The sequence below is a fragment of the Stegodyphus dumicola genome, chromosome 7, assembly GCF_044657685.1.
Source record: "Stegodyphus dumicola isolate Sdum_Otavi_A_Nest chromosome 7, ASM4465768v1".
In the NCBI taxonomy this organism is placed as follows: domain Eukaryota; kingdom Metazoa; phylum Arthropoda; class Arachnida; order Araneae; family Eresidae; genus Stegodyphus; species Stegodyphus dumicola.
Genome location: NC_140774.1, coordinates 36,275,983 through 36,291,927, shown reverse-complemented (window position 1 = coordinate 36,291,927; position 15,945 = coordinate 36,275,983). Strand labels below are relative to the sequence as shown.

The window sequence follows — 15,945 nt, the reverse complement described above, 5'->3', positions numbered from 1 at the left end:
ATAGCGGTCAAAATGGATATTTTCGTTGAAATATGTTGCCTGAAACTTTTGGCTATTACAATACTTCCTTTTTACTTCGTATAAGGAAGCAAGAATCACACATTGCATTATCATCGAGCAACAGTGTGCGTACAAATTTGAACTCTATAGCTTATCAAGAAGTCTATTAAAAATCAACAACAAAATTCCTCTCACAATGGTGAACTGAATAAAAGCTTATGGTGATTAATTACACGGAATATGTTTCATAAAAATATGAGAAGAGAATAATTTTTAATATATATTCGTAAAATTTAGAATTTGCAATATCAAGTACAATTGCTTCTTCGGAAAAGTTTTTATTCCGACCCCCGCAAAAAGTTCTGCTTTTAAAACTTTAATTCTATTGTTAAAAGTGAATGTAAATTGCAATTTCGTAAATTACCATAAAATTGCTACTTTATGGAATCGTGTTTCCTGTCCTGAATGTATTAAGATTGAGTTACAGTTAAGATTGTTTTCCGATTTTCATATTGTACCTTGCGAGCTAAGTAAAAAATAAGTTCTTTTCTCGCAACCAGCAGTAGTCGACCTTGAATTCAAACGTAATATTGACAAGGATTTTGACTCTGTCAAAACACATGCAATATGACGCCGGTTGAAGAAGGACCGAATTTTGGCGACTTTTTATTCTGTACTCTTTTGTTTCTGTTTATCTTTGTCTATTTTGATATCATTGGTCGCATTAAGAAGTTACCAGTTACGTGTAAAAATCCAGAGGAAGGTGGTGAGTACATAGTTCTTTTCTAATTTTTAATTAAAATGAACTCAAAATTAAAAAAAAAGTAAAATAATAAACGTAAATTTTTAAAATTTATTTAAACAGGACCCATTTTTGAATAAAAAATATGTAAAAAAGAATTAAAACATTTACCATAATTTTTAGAAGTACTGCTTTTAACTTCTTTTTGCAATTTTTCATGTGAAAATGATAACTATTTTTAAAGCATAAATAAAATAGTTTCCATCTGAGTTTAGCTCATACTCATTTGTAATCACACTGATCAAAATACTTCGATTTGCTCATTTGTATTATTAACTATATTTCTTTCTTCGTGTTATATTTCCTAAATATTTTTTGTAATGCATCGTGTTTTCTTCTGTAATATCTAGTGTTCTATGTACCGTATATACCCGCGTAATAAGTCGACCCCCCCCCCACTTCGACATAAAAAATTCGTAGAACATAAGAAACCCGCGTATAAATCGACCCCCCACTTCCGAAATCGATCGAGAAACTTCGAAAATTTTTTTTTAAGTATTACATTTATTCAAAATCATCTGAGAAAAAAAAGTAAATATACGATAAAAAATACCTTGGTCAATAAACAAAATCAAAATCCTTCTTCTAGAATTTGTTTCGGAAATTCTAGAATTCTAGAATTAAAATTCTAGAATTTGTTCCGGAAAAGATTCGCGTACGTAAAATCTATCTGCATTTCCCCTTTTTAAAAGTTAAAAGAAATATTCAAAACTGTTCAGTTATTGCGTGGGCTATTTTTTTAAATTTTGACGTGTAATTTTACCTGTTAACAAAAGTATTTCATGAATGAACAATAACTATTATAAAGACTTATACGTACGTTTTATCGAAACTTACTCTAGTTCAAGTATGAAACTCTGTGATTAGTTCGTCACATAATTTAAGTCATGAAATTACTTCAAGTAAGTGACTTATTTGATAAGTCGTGCGGTAAGTAATTGAGTGCGGGAAGAAAACAACTGCATTATATAAAGAAATTTTTTAACTTCCGATTCTTTTAATTTTTTATGGCCCCGCGTATAAGTCGACCCCCCCCCACACTTTGAAGTCTTTTTTTTTGTCCAAAATATCTCGACTTATTACGCGGGTATATACGGTAATTTTTTTTTTTTTTTTTTTTTTTTTTTTTGGTTACACTATTGTTAAAATTAAATTTTGGTCATAAAAAATTCAAAACCTATACAGATTATATACTCTTTTAAAGATTTAAAGTAGTCCTCACTTAAATATAAGGATTTTTATTAAATTATTCTTATACAAATATGTTCGTAAAAATAAAGCTAAATAATCATAAAATCACAATAAAAGAAATGTTCTACGATGAATGGTTAAAATTTCACACACAACTGAAAGTATACAATTATCAGGTTAATATCTTTTGTACTGATTGCATTTCTGATTTCATCTAGATATCTTATACATACGCAAAATAAATTTCGAGTTTTTGTTTTACAAACATATCAAGAAATGAGATCATGGTTTTAGGCAGACATTTCGTAATTATTAATTTTCATACTTGTTATCAGGCCATAAGCTGAAAGCGCTTTTTGCAGAGAGTAAGCGGAGGGAGAAAGAAGCATGTGATGAACATTTAGCGATTTCATTTGCAATGGTTACTCAACCTGAAATATTGATTCTTTACATTGTTACTGGAAACAATGGTTTGGTTTTGCTGACGTAGTAAAGAAAATTACCGAAGCTGAAAGTAAGGATCTTGCGATCATTCAGCCGTGATTTTAACGTGAATTTAACGTAAGAACATTTGAGGTTGAAAGAAAAATAAAGTTCTAGTAGATCCTCTATTGTTATTTCATACCTTATAAGGGACTGCAAGAAGAACAAGCATATGAAAATTGTTAGAATACCTGAAAATTCTAAAATTCATCATTTCTGAGAACTTGGGGAAGATCAGATAAACTTCTAAATAACTCTGTGAGGTTATTTTTGAAGTGAATTAATTCAGTGTATGGTGATATCCCGAAATGTTCACAGAACTATTCAGACTCTATAGTTAATTGTTAAGTTATATTGCAATAGTTCAAATTGTATAACTATAATAACATACACTTTTACTTTGCCTCTAGGAAGAGATTCCTTACAGGACTTTCTACGAGAAACTGGTCCGTATTTACATGATACGTGAAGAGAATTATGAAAACCTCAGGCAGTCAGCTCGATTAATTGGCAAAAATAGAAGCCGGAAAAGTGAATAATTATTAAGAATGAAACCCAGATAATCTGTGTAATTCAAATTTCTCACAACAGCAGATAAATAAATGTCAGCTAGCTATTCTAAAGCTTAAAAATTTTGTGAAAAAAGTATACTTTTTAGAAATTATGTAATTCGCTGCACATGGTATATCATAAACAATAACAGAAGTTTCTAACCTTAGTCAGTCAAACGTTAGATATAAGTACCGTTAGTAGCACCCAAGTTACGCTTCAGAAACTAGATCTGAGCTGCAGCAACAACCAATATACAACTCTGAACAACTATTTGGGGAATGAAATTTTTTTCGGAGCAGTCATTTGTCCAATTGTCAGAATATCGAAACTCGAGTAGAACATTTTTGCATTAAAATCAAAACCTCTGCTTCAAGAGGAACTTCATTACCTGGTAGACAGACGAATTCGAGCTGTTGAATACGACGTCATGTCTGTGAATGTTTAGCACGGATGTTTTTTTACGTGTTGTATAAATGATTTCATTTATCACGTGTCGGATAAACAGAAAATACAGAAACAGCTGCAGAAAATATGCCCTTTATCTGCGTATCTCACTTAGTAAACATTTCTAGACCTTTCAAACTTAGAACACAGCAGAAAAATGAAATTCTCTTTATGCAGCTTTTTCTCGTAAAAATTAAAATATTAATTGGGAAGTAATTAAATGTCGGAGAAACAAACTCGAGCCTAAAACTCAATTTTTTTCTTGTATGCTTACTAATTTTTATTTTAATCTTTTTTTTTTTTTTTTTTTTTTTTTGGAGTTAGTCTAGAAATGAAGACTTGTTTTCATGTTACATTCAAGGATTCGTGAATTTAGCATACATTTATTTGCATTTATTTATTAAAGCAAAGAAAGCGTCTTGTGTTCTATTTTGTTATTTAAAAACATTTTCCTTAGGGTGATGTTTTATATTATCCTTTGGTATTAATCCTAATGATCTTAAAGCCTTTTTTAGTTTGGTTAAATGGGTACTTTAAATTTCTAATTTTGTTCATTCTATTTTTTTACAGTCCGTGCGCTCTTGAACTATGTAAATTTAGTTAGACTAAAAGAAGTTGCAATCCGCTTTAGGTTACAGAAGCTGTTAGAAAATATTTCAATGAGTTCTTTATGCTGAGAGATCCCCGCTGGAGCTATTGCAAAATTACCTGCTACGCAGGCGTGTCATTGAGTAACCTTGGGTTTTGGTGGGAAACAAAATAATGAAATTAAGTTTACTGATGAATACGAGCCTGCAAATAATAATTAAAAATAAAAATAATTTTATTCCTTCATTTGCAAGCAATTTCAAGTTATTAGTATCTCGATTAATACATAGTCTAATATCATTCATGATTATAAGGATTTTGGTACTTTTATGTTGTCTTGTGATATTTGTTTTACGTTTTAGAAACAGATAAAAGCTTAAGTTAAACGCAGTCTTGGCGGCATTTTCTTTTGCATGGCATATATTTGCAAAGTCCGAAAAATTATGCAAATGTGAAACTACATATTGCTTTGTTGTTGTCGATACCTCAAGCCAAAGCGAGCCATTGTATTTACATGCGTGTAAGATAAAAAATATGTATAGAAAACTTTTAATTTTAATTGGTAATAACCTCTAAATTCTTCACTTTAGTTTCGATATTTCCCTTTTGTGTCTTAAAAATAGTAATTGCTTATAATAAGCCTGTATGAACTGCGTCATTTCAAAATTAATGCTTACCATACGGTCTTACATAACACTGCTAATGCAGGTACGTTTTAGCCAATCAGCGAAAAGGATTTCAATCGAAACTGAGAGTCTTAAGAAACCGTAACTTTTATTCTCTCCTTCCAGGTTTTCTTTTAAGTGACTCGCACTTTCCTTATTGCTAGCTTTCACGATTCACTTCTATCTTTCATCCGTTTTATTTTTCTTAAAATGCAGCAACTTCTAAAAATATATGAAAAATGGGTGCAGATTGCGCCATTAAAGATGTGTGGATCAGAATATGCTTTTAAAGAGTCATTTGTCCAGAGATAAAGTGTGCTAAATTGTCATGACTGATGCATCTGAATGCAACTACGCAATCACGCGTTCGACATATCAGCAGGATTTACAGACTTTTGATCACGATTGAAATTATTTGTATTTTCTGGCATTCCTAAATCATTAAAAACACACACACACATATACATATAGAGAGAGATTTAGATATCTATAGTGGGGATCACTTAAACTTCGCACGGCAATTATTTCTAAAACTTTTTATGCTTTTGATGTGCTGATTTCACACATTGAAAGTTTAGACAAGGATTCATTCATTGAACCCATATACATATCTTAATAATCATTAGATTGTGTGTTATTTTAACAAATTTTCAAATAAAACTAGAGGAAATTAGAACTTCAATGGTGTTTTTCCCGCAGAATTCGACTGCAAGTAGTTTACGAGCAATCATAATATCAAAACTGTAAGCCCCGACAGTCGTCGACTCCATTTAATTAGTAGTTACTCACCACAATGTTCGTATATTTGCCTACATTAAGTTATCTCTGTTACATTTTGCTCTGCATGAAGAGTTAAATGGAGACGATTTTGAAAATCATGTTAATTTGTGTGCATTGGCATTAAGACATCATGCACTACATTTGTCATATATCGTGTTTAGTGACGAAGCAGAGTTTACAAATCATGCCCATGTCAGCCGTAGAAACATGCACTATTGGTTAGAAAATAATCCCACTGGCTTCATCAAGTGGAGCATAAGCGTCCATGGAGAGTTAACATATAGTATGGAACAATGAACCGTCATCTTCTAAGACCTTTTTTCATAGATGGAGCACTAAATTCTAATAAGTATGTTAACCTTCTGACAGATAAACTTCCACAGATATTAGAAGGTTTCGCACTGCAGTCTTGGAAGAGCCAGTGGTGTCAGCTTGATAGTGGTCACACATAGTGCAAAACATGCTGCTCATTGTCTTTATTGATTATTGCAAAATCATTGGATTGAGCGAAGGTGGCCGGTTCGTTGGCCAGTCCATTTGCCTAATTGACCCTTTTAGAATATTGTCTGTGGAGAAAACTAAAAGACACTATTTAAGTAAACATACCATCTATACAAGACGATCTGAAACAAAGTATTAGAGCTTCCTATTCTGAAATTTCGGCTGAAATGGTATAACGTGTGCAGCAATCTTATGTGACAGAGTGGAAGCTTGTATTGAAGCTGGTGGTTATCATTTTTAACACAACTTGTAAATGTCAGTTTTTTCTTTCTTCTTCTGAATCTTCATAATTTTCTTCGCTTCTCTGTTTCTTAATAAAGGGTTAACCTATCGTACAAGAGAAAAAAATACGAATTGAAACAGGTGGTTAATTGTCAAATCAGCAACAAACACAAAATCACTCCTACGAATATCGCAGGTAGTAACTACGCTATTACATGAAGTAGACAACTGTCAGTATTTACAGTTTTGGATATTACGATAGCTTGTAAACTACTTGCACTTCAACCCTAAAAGAAACACTGACATTCTAATTTCCATAAGTTTTTATTTCTTGATGTCTACAGGCACTGTTCTATTTGAAAAAATGCAACCTAATTAGAAATACACAACCTATAATTATTAAAATACGTATTTGGGCTGTAATTATGAGCCCTTGTCTAAACTTTCATTCTTTAAAATCAGCGCACCAATAGCAAATAGCATCTTTTATTTCAGAAATGCTTCTAAGTTACTTCATTCAACTACAATACTACTAACTTTCTCGAAGGAGATAATATACTCAATAATCCAACATGCGTATCTATAAAACTAGTGTTAGTCAAAGTCCACCTCAGATCCCGTTGCTATCTTGACAGGTTAAGTGAATCCCTACTGTTTAAATAAAGATTAAGCCATATATTTTATTTTAGGAGATTTGACAGTGTTAGTCATTAAGACTATTTAACTGTGAGATTACGTCATTTTTTCTCTTTTTGGCATTACAGATGTTCATTACAGCAACCCTGTAAACGCTTACTCAGTTTTATTTTTTATTGCTGTTGTTGTTAGTAGTAAGTCATCGCTTGAAAGATGGCACGCATTTGATTAAAGTTGTCGAATAAAATATTTAGTACAGTCCACTTCTAGTTAATTTGAAATTGTTGTATAACAACGCACGCATCGCATGAACACTTTATGGCCCGTCGAGCCACAGGTAAAAGACATCGTTGCTAAAATTAACTTTTTAGAACATTTGTAATACTTTCGTTTGGTTGTATTACGCATAACTTCATATAGAGTGTTTGGAATGCTTTCGTTTTCATGTGGATTACGCAATTAAGATTGGATACTGTGTCATCGTTCATTTCCGGTCTTGCTGTCGAGAAATCTGCAATCACGGTAAGTGATAAATTATTTATTTGTTCATGATGAGTGAATTGAAAGCAATTAAAGCTAACAAAAAAAGTTTAAAATGCAGTATCAGAAAGTTTGAAAATAAGGTAAATTCTACAGTGGATGAAGCAGATATTTCCTTATTGGAGTTATACGAATCAAAAATATTAGAATTTAAAAAGGAATTAAGTAACATTTTCGATTATTTATTTGCACATTGTGAAGAAAAGGACACTGACGAATTCATTAAGGAAAAGGAAAATGTAGTAGATAATCTCGATGAAATTCATTTGAAAATTAAAAGAAAAATTTCTGAGATCCGTTCTCAAAGGAATAGCTGCTCAAATGAAAACGGTTCGAGTAAAGACATAATTGTTTCGGATATAAAATTGCCTAAATTGTCTCTTCCAATATTTAGTGGGAAAATCGAAGAATGGATTGAATTTGAGGATTTATTTTCCGCAGCTGTGCATAAAAATAGCAAATTAACTAATGCGCAAAAATTGCAATATTTAAAGAGTTCGTGTAAGGCAGACGCTTTAAATATTATTCAGTCCATTCCAATTTCAGATTCGAATTATGACATAGCATGGAATCTGTTGGTTGATCGCTATTGCAACAAAAAAGATTTGATCAATTCTATCATAAAGAAATTAATTTCTATACCTCAAACGAGTGATTCTACTTCGTCGCTTTTAAAATTTATCGATAAGGTGCATGAATGTTTACGATCCTTGGAAGCATTGGAGCAAAAGATGGAAGAATTTTCAGACACGTTAATTGTTTATTTATTAGTTGAAAAGCTGGATAGAAATACTCGGTGTTGGTGGGAAAGGTCACTTAAAAAAGACGAGATAGGAACGGTTAAACAACTGACATGTTTTTTGAAGGAACACGCTCGCACCCTATCACATTACAAACCTCCGCATGAGGAATCGAAACGTTCATTTAATACCAAAGCTCTTACATCACTTTCGGAAAATTCAAAAAATTGTCCTTATTGTAAAGCTGATCATTTATTGTTGAAATGTGCGCAATTCTTAAATCTAACAGTCAAGAAACGATTGGAATTTGTAAAGACAAAAAAACTATGTTTCAATTGTTTATCTTCTGTCCACACAATCAAGGACTGTAAAAGTTCTAATACATGCAGAAAATATCAGAAATTTCACAATTCGCTCTTACATTTTATCGAAATGAAGAAAATTTCGATAAAGCAAATGGCACATCGAATCAAATCACAAACAAGACTAATAAATTAAGCAGTAATCTTTCTCCAAATGTTGATACATTTACTCCAATGGCAAGCAGCCAAAAGGTTAGTGACACTAATGAAACCAACCAAGCAAAGTCCATTAACGGTACTGCGTTGAATATTTCCAGTTCTTTTAATAAACAAGTTCTACTTTCAACTGCAATTATTTTCGTTAAGGGTAATGATGGAAAATTTATCTCGCTGAGAGCCTTGCTGGATTCCGGTTCTCAAAATAATTTCATTACTAAAGAAGGTGCTGAGTTATTGAATTTGAAGAAAAGAAAAATAAACGCTTCTATTTCAGGTATCAATGGTACAGTTATGGGTGTTAAGGAAAAAGCTATAGCAACCATCGCTAACGCTACTAGAGATTTTATTCGTACCTTACAATTTTTTGTTGTTCCAAAAATAACTCGCGTAACGCCTGCTAGATATATAAACATTCCTGATGTTAAGCAGTTGCAACTCATTGGTTTAGCTGATCCAGAGTTTTATAAACCTGGTCAAATACATGTTTTATTATCTAACGAAATATTTTTCGATTTACTGGGAACAAATAGAATAAATATGCAAGACCTGATTCTCCATCAGTCAGTTTTTGGATACATCGTTAGCGGGTCAGTACGCATGCCGCAGGAAGGCAGTGTTGATAATTTTTGTGGGTTTGTGGAAAATAGGGATAATTTATCTGACAACATGAGATGTTTGTTATGTTTTGGGAGATTGAAGGTATTAATGAAGCAAAAAAAGTGAAAAGTCAGGAAGAGGAATTTTGTGAACAGCACTTTCTTCGTACACACACGAGGCAAGATGATGGCAGATATGTAGTGGAAATGCCAATTAAGGAGGAAGGACTTAGCCTTTTAGGCGAATCGAAAGAAAACGCTAGTAAAAGACTGAATTATCTACTTAAACGCTTCACTCGCAATCCCGCAATGAAACACTTATACGAAGATTTCATTAAGGAATATAATAAATTAGGCCATTCCGAAGAAATTGATGAAGGGGATAGCTCTAGTTTCTCATATTATCTTCCTCATCATGGGGTTTTCAGACCTGAGAAACCTAGCACTAAACTTAGGGTAGTGTTCGATGCCACTGCTCCTACGACTACTGGAATTTCTTTAAACGATATTCTGCTGAATGGAGGGTTAGTTCAAGACGAACTATTTGATATTATTTGCAGATTTCGAACGCATAAAATTGCCTTCACAGCAGACATTGTAAAAATGTATCGTCAGATTTTGATTAAAGAACATCAAAGAGATTTATTACGCATCTTATGGAAGAGTAGTGAAGAAGAACCAGTTAAGGTCTATAGACTGAAGACTATAACTTACGGTACTTCCAACGCACCATATCTAGCAACACGCACACTTAATCAATTAGCAGAAGACGAGAAAAACAATTTTTCGTTAGCAGCGCCAATAGTACAAAGGGATATTTATGTCGATGACGTACTCACAGGAGCTCATACTCTAATAGAGGCTAAAGAATTACAGTCGCAATTGATTAACCTATTATCACGTGGAGGAATGCGCCTGCACAGATGGTGTGCTAATCATCCTGATCTTTTGCAGTTTCCGGATGGACAAGAGGAATATTCTTTCAGTAATTTCGATGACGATCAGAGCATCAAAACTTTAGGATTATTATGGAATCCAAGGATAGATTGTTTTTCGTACAAATCAACCATCAAGAAACCAACTACTTACACAAAGAGAACAGTGTTGTCTGATATTGCTCGCATTTATGATCCATTAGGACTGCTTGGTCCAGGGATAACAAAAGCAAAAATCTTCATCCAAAGACTTTGATTATTGAAGCTTGATTGGAACGATCCGCTACCCAAAAGGATAATTAAGGAGTGGCAACTTTTTATTGATTCAATGCAATCTATCAACAATTTGAAAGTCAGTAGATATGTTTTACAGGATAGTTTTTCTGATATACAAATTCATGGATTTTCAGATGCATCAGAACACGCATACGGAGTAGCCATCTATTTACGCTGTAGAAGTGACAATAATTTATCTTCACATTTGCTTTGCAGCAAGTCCAGAGTAGCTCCACTAAAACCGCTGACAGTACCTCGACTGGAACTCTGTGCAGCTGTACTGCTAGCACAGCTTGTTGCAAAGGTGGTGCCTTTATTGAAATTGGACATCAGTAAAATATGTCTGTGGTGTGACTCAACCATAGTGTTAGCATGGCTTCAGAATCCCCCGCATGTACTAAAAACCTTTGTTGCTAATCGAGTGTTGCAAATCCAAGAGCTAACACATACATGCCAGTGGAATTATGTGCGTTCAGAGGAGAACCCAGCAGACCTTATTTCCCGAGGACTGAATTTTGACAAGCTGCATGATGCTGATCTGTGGTGGAAAGGTCCTCCATTCTTGAGTGAGGGTGTCATACCTAACAAGAACATTGACTTTGAACAATTAGAAAAAACAGAGACATTTTCTAATGAACTGAGAAAAAGAACTGACATTGCTTGTTTATGCACTTTGCCTTCAAAATTTATTGATAATGTCCTAGATATCACTAACAATTATTTAAAATTATTACGTATTTTTAGTTATATTTTCAGGTTCATTTGGAACTCTAGGTGTGCAAAACAGAAAGGAGCACAGAGAAGAACAGGAGGAGTAAGTTCAAAGGAGTTAAATGAGGCAGAATCCTTTTTAGTAAGAGAGGTTCAAAAATGTAGTTTTTATTCAGAATACAACTCCCTCGCACAAGGTAAACCCATTAATAATAAAAGTAATTTACTTTCTTTGAACCCTCTTTTGGATGCAAATAATGTAATGAGAGTAGGAGGCCGATTACAAGGGGCCAGTGTAATGTTTTCACAAAAACATCAAATAATTTTGCCTGTTAAATGCAAACTAACTAAGCTGATTGCTGAGCATTATCATCAGAAATATTTACGCGTAGGTTCGCAAGCATTATTGTGTTTTATGAGACAGAAATTTTGGCCATTGCAAGGTAGGAATTTAACTAGAAAGATTACCCATGAATGTATAATTTGTAGTAAAAATAAACCAGTCACTATCGAACAAATTATGGGGTCATTACCTGCAGAGCGCGTAAATCCAAGCTCACCCTTTAATCATGTCGGCACCGATTTTTGCGGTCCATTTCTTATTAGGTACAAGGGACAGAGGAAAGGAACTCTTCATAAGGTATATTTAGCTCTTTTCATTTGCCTTATAACAAAGGCAGTGCATCTCGAACTAGTGAGTGATCTCACCACTGACGCATTTATTGCCACATTAAAGAGATTTATTGCTAGGCGCGGAAAATGCTCAATCATTTTCTCAGACAACGCAAAAAACTTCGTTGGCGCAAATGCCGAATTGCAAAGAATTAACAATTTAATTAGAAATCCTGACAAAAAATTAGCAGATTATTTAGGTGAAGAAGGAATAGTATGGAAGTTTATTCCCCTACGGACACCTAATTTTGGTGGACTATGGGAATCTGGAATAAAATCCGTGAAATATCACTTAAAGCGGATTGTAGGTAATGCAAGGTTGACTTTCGAGGAGTTATTAACTGTAGTAACTCAGATAGAGTCTGTTTTAAATTCTCGCCCTATTACTCCCTTATCTTCCGATGTAAATGATTTAGAGGCATTAACACCAGGTCATTTTCTCATTGGAAGACCCTTGAATGCTATAGTAGAACCCGAATTAATTGATATACCTGAAAACAGACTCTCAAGATGGAAACGAACTACCAGATTTGTCCAGTTGATATGGAATCGTTGGCATAGGGACTATTTAAACACACTACAACAGCGTTCAAAATGGAAGGTAGAACAAACGAATATTAAAATAGGTATGCTAGTACTAGTTAAGGAGGATGAGCTTCCTGTTTGTAGATGGGTGTTAGGGCGCATTAGAAGAATTTTTCCTGGAGTTGACGGTAAGGTTAGAGTAGTAGAAATACAGACAGCAAAGGGCATCATTAAGCGTGGAATTACAAAAATTGCAATTTTACCTCAAGAAGAAGCTTCCTAAGTTAGTTAAGTCTTAGCTTATTATTATAAAACTTGTATCGTACATTGTATTGTGTATAAAATTTTGTATTGAAAATTGAATATTATTATATTGAATTAAGAGATATTATTCGTATTGCATTATTGTATAAGGTAGTAATTGTACAATTTTGTAGGTTATTATGAGTATTATCGCACGAAATTATTGAAGTAACCCTTCAATGCCGGGGGGTATGTTAAGTCATTAAGACTATTTAACTGTAAGATTACGTCATTTTTTCTCTTCTTGGCATTACAGATGTTCATTACAGCAACCCTGTAAACGCTTACTCAGTTTTATTTTTTATTGCTGTTGTTGTTAGTAGTAAGTCATCGCTTGAAAGATGGCACGCATTTGATTAAAGTTGTCGAATAAAATATTTAGTACAGTCCACTTCTAGTTAATTTGAAATTGTTGTATAACAACGCACGCATCGCATGAACAGACAGTTTTATATTCTCAACTGTTTGGAAACCATTTGTGTGAAAAATGTCGACTTCTCATTCTTCAAATTTTTATCTTTAGCTGCAGAACTGTAAAAGATACTCTAAAATAAGTTTCATTGAGAGGACGTTTGTTGATTTAGAGGACGAGCGGAACTTTAGATAGACTAAGCAGTAGTGTGAACACTTTTAATTTTTTGCGCTTCCGTAATGAATATTTTATCTAATAGTATTTTCTTATTTAATTAACGCCTAAAACACTTAGTCTTATAAAATCTATATGTATTCCTAATTGGCTGGGACACATTAAAGATCAATCGGATTAACATACAGTTACAATAATTACGAAATTTAAATTGAGAAACATAGTTTAGGTTTCGTATAATTAATTATATTTTGAAAACGAATTAATATAATTTTTGAATCTCAGCATACGTTTTTAATCAACAATTAATTAATTAACCTAGAATTAAAAATATAAGCTCATATATTTATCTATAGTATTGCCCAAATTAAAAAATAAAAAAACTAAGCAATTAGAAAAAGTGTTTTGATAATTTTTTAATTTCAATATATTTCAAAAAGGATGATTTTCATTAACACTGGAGTAGCACCAACTAAAACTACGTATTCTGTAGGTTATATACTCGGATAAATGCAAAAAATGCGTTAGGATAGTATATATCACAAAAACTTTAAAAAAAAATATCCCAATATTATTTCCGCCCAATACGCTGCTGAAAAATTAATCAATTTTAGATAACAAAGTAAGAAATTTAGAACCTAATTCACAAAGACAAGAGGAAATAAAGTTAAAACGAATAAAATCTCAAAATTCCCCCTTCCTTCCAAAAAAATATCAACTAATTGTTTTCAAACAAGAATTTTCGAACAGAAAAATATAAAAGTGCCAAAATAGGAAGACAAATTCAATCAAAATCTGATTCAACGTTATCAAGAGGAGGCAGATCAGATTCAATTGAATTTGGAGAAAGCTAAAAAAAAACTAGTTTTTGTTCATCCAAAATTAGCTGATGAACTATCTTAAATAATTTAATTATAATAGTTTATTCGAAAATGAACGCCTCCCTGAAGATTTCCATTCATATGAAATAAAAATATACAAAAACAATTACATATGAAATAAATTCAACACCGCAAATAAAGTAGAAGAGAAATCGATGCATATATGGATATAATTTCAAATATATAAATTCAAAATAAAAAGTAAATTACTAAATTCATATTAATTAAAAGAGGACCATAATTTTGAGATCACCAGAGTCAGAAACAAAGGAAAAAATAGTAGTAATACAAAAAGGAAGCGTAAACGCTAAAGTTCAATCGGAGTAGTTTAGCGCCAATGGCTAAACAAATTGGAGAATGAAAGTATGAAATCTCCCAAAAGGTGAATTTTTTTTTTTTTTTTTTTTTTTTTAGATTTAGAAAAGCATTATACTAATACAAGTAGGAAAAAAGAAACAAATACTAGAAAAGATTAAAATCTTCTCGTCATGGGCATATCAAGACGATTTATAGAGTAGGCCCTCTGTTAATAAAAGTAAAAACAAGGACAAAGTACAATAATGTCATCAAATTACACTAGAAAATCCCCTGAAACATCCTTCCTTATTCTTCTCTTATTTGAGTTTTGAGATAGAAAATTCATTATTTTAAAATATTTATTATAAATTTATTATAAATATTTAGTATAAAATATTTAATTTATAAAATATTTAAAATATTCATTATTTAAAATAATTTTATAGGGTGTAAATCTGGTGTAAATCCCTCCAGTCTTTTTAAATAGACTGAGACAATCTACAATTAATTGATTTTTTTATTGGTCAAGTTTTAAACATTTGGGGTAGACATTGCTTATTTCAGTAAAACTATTATTGCTGAAAGTAATAATATCATCAATATATCTGAATGTATTTGCAGATTTTTTGTAACCATTTCAGAAAGGTTTTTAATATACTTTAGAAAATAAACAGAGGTTACATAAATGAGTCGAATAAGAACTTCCCATTGGAATACCCTTTGTTAGTAGGTAAAGACTGTTTGAATACTTGACAAAGCTATTATTAAAAAGCGAGAAATAGAGATAATCTTTCCATTTGCGTAAATCTAGAATAGTAAGCATTTCAGGAAACAAAATTGGAAGTTCAAGAAGACTCTCATAGATTTCTTTAAGTGAAAGAGACGTATAGAGACATTAAAGTCATAGCAGATGATATTGTAAATTTTGAGATTTTTAATTTTTTCAATAATTTGCAGTTGTTGTTAAAATCCAACAGTAGTGCACTTCAGCATTAGCTTTATCAGAAACTAAATTACATACGGATTTAAGTAGATTAGTAAATATATTATAAGAATTCTTCTTACAGTTTCTAGTACTGCTTACTATAAACTTAAATTTTACACGATGTTTATGAAATTTTAGAGTTTGATATAAAGAGAAATTTTCTATTTTTTATGAAACGAATTAATTTTGTTGATAATTGACCTTTCTTTATTTTCGGAAATATTATATATAGTTCAATTATGCAGCTTCTTTTCAATAAAGAGAATCACAGAACTTTTTTCATAAAATACTAAAACTGTTCCCTACTTTATCAATTTTGGTAACAGTAAATTGTTTTTCCAGTTGCGAAAATTTATGAAATGCTTCTTTCAACGTTCTGCGATTAATTATTTTTGAGTTACACTAGATATAATCCTACATACATACGTACGTACGTAAAAACGTTACGAAGAAATCCCTTTTGAATCCACTTCAAATTAATTTCACAATCCGTTTTGGAAAAAAAGAGTTATT

General features: G+C 32.1%; 1 long non-coding RNA gene across 2 annotated transcripts in view; it reads left to right on the top strand.

Moving 5' to 3' along the window:
- Positions 1-554: 554 nt before the first annotated feature.
- The window catches only part of LOC146996155 (uncharacterized), an 88,560-nt gene continuing 73,169 nt past the window's right edge, over positions 555-15,945 (top strand). The window contains exon 1 of one of the 2 annotated variants that reach the window (XR_015041966.1): positions 555-766. This is a non-coding gene — a long non-coding RNA (uncharacterized LOC146996155). The remainder of the gene's footprint in view (positions 767-15,945) is intronic. The other variant, XR_015041967.1, reaches the window with a different exon arrangement.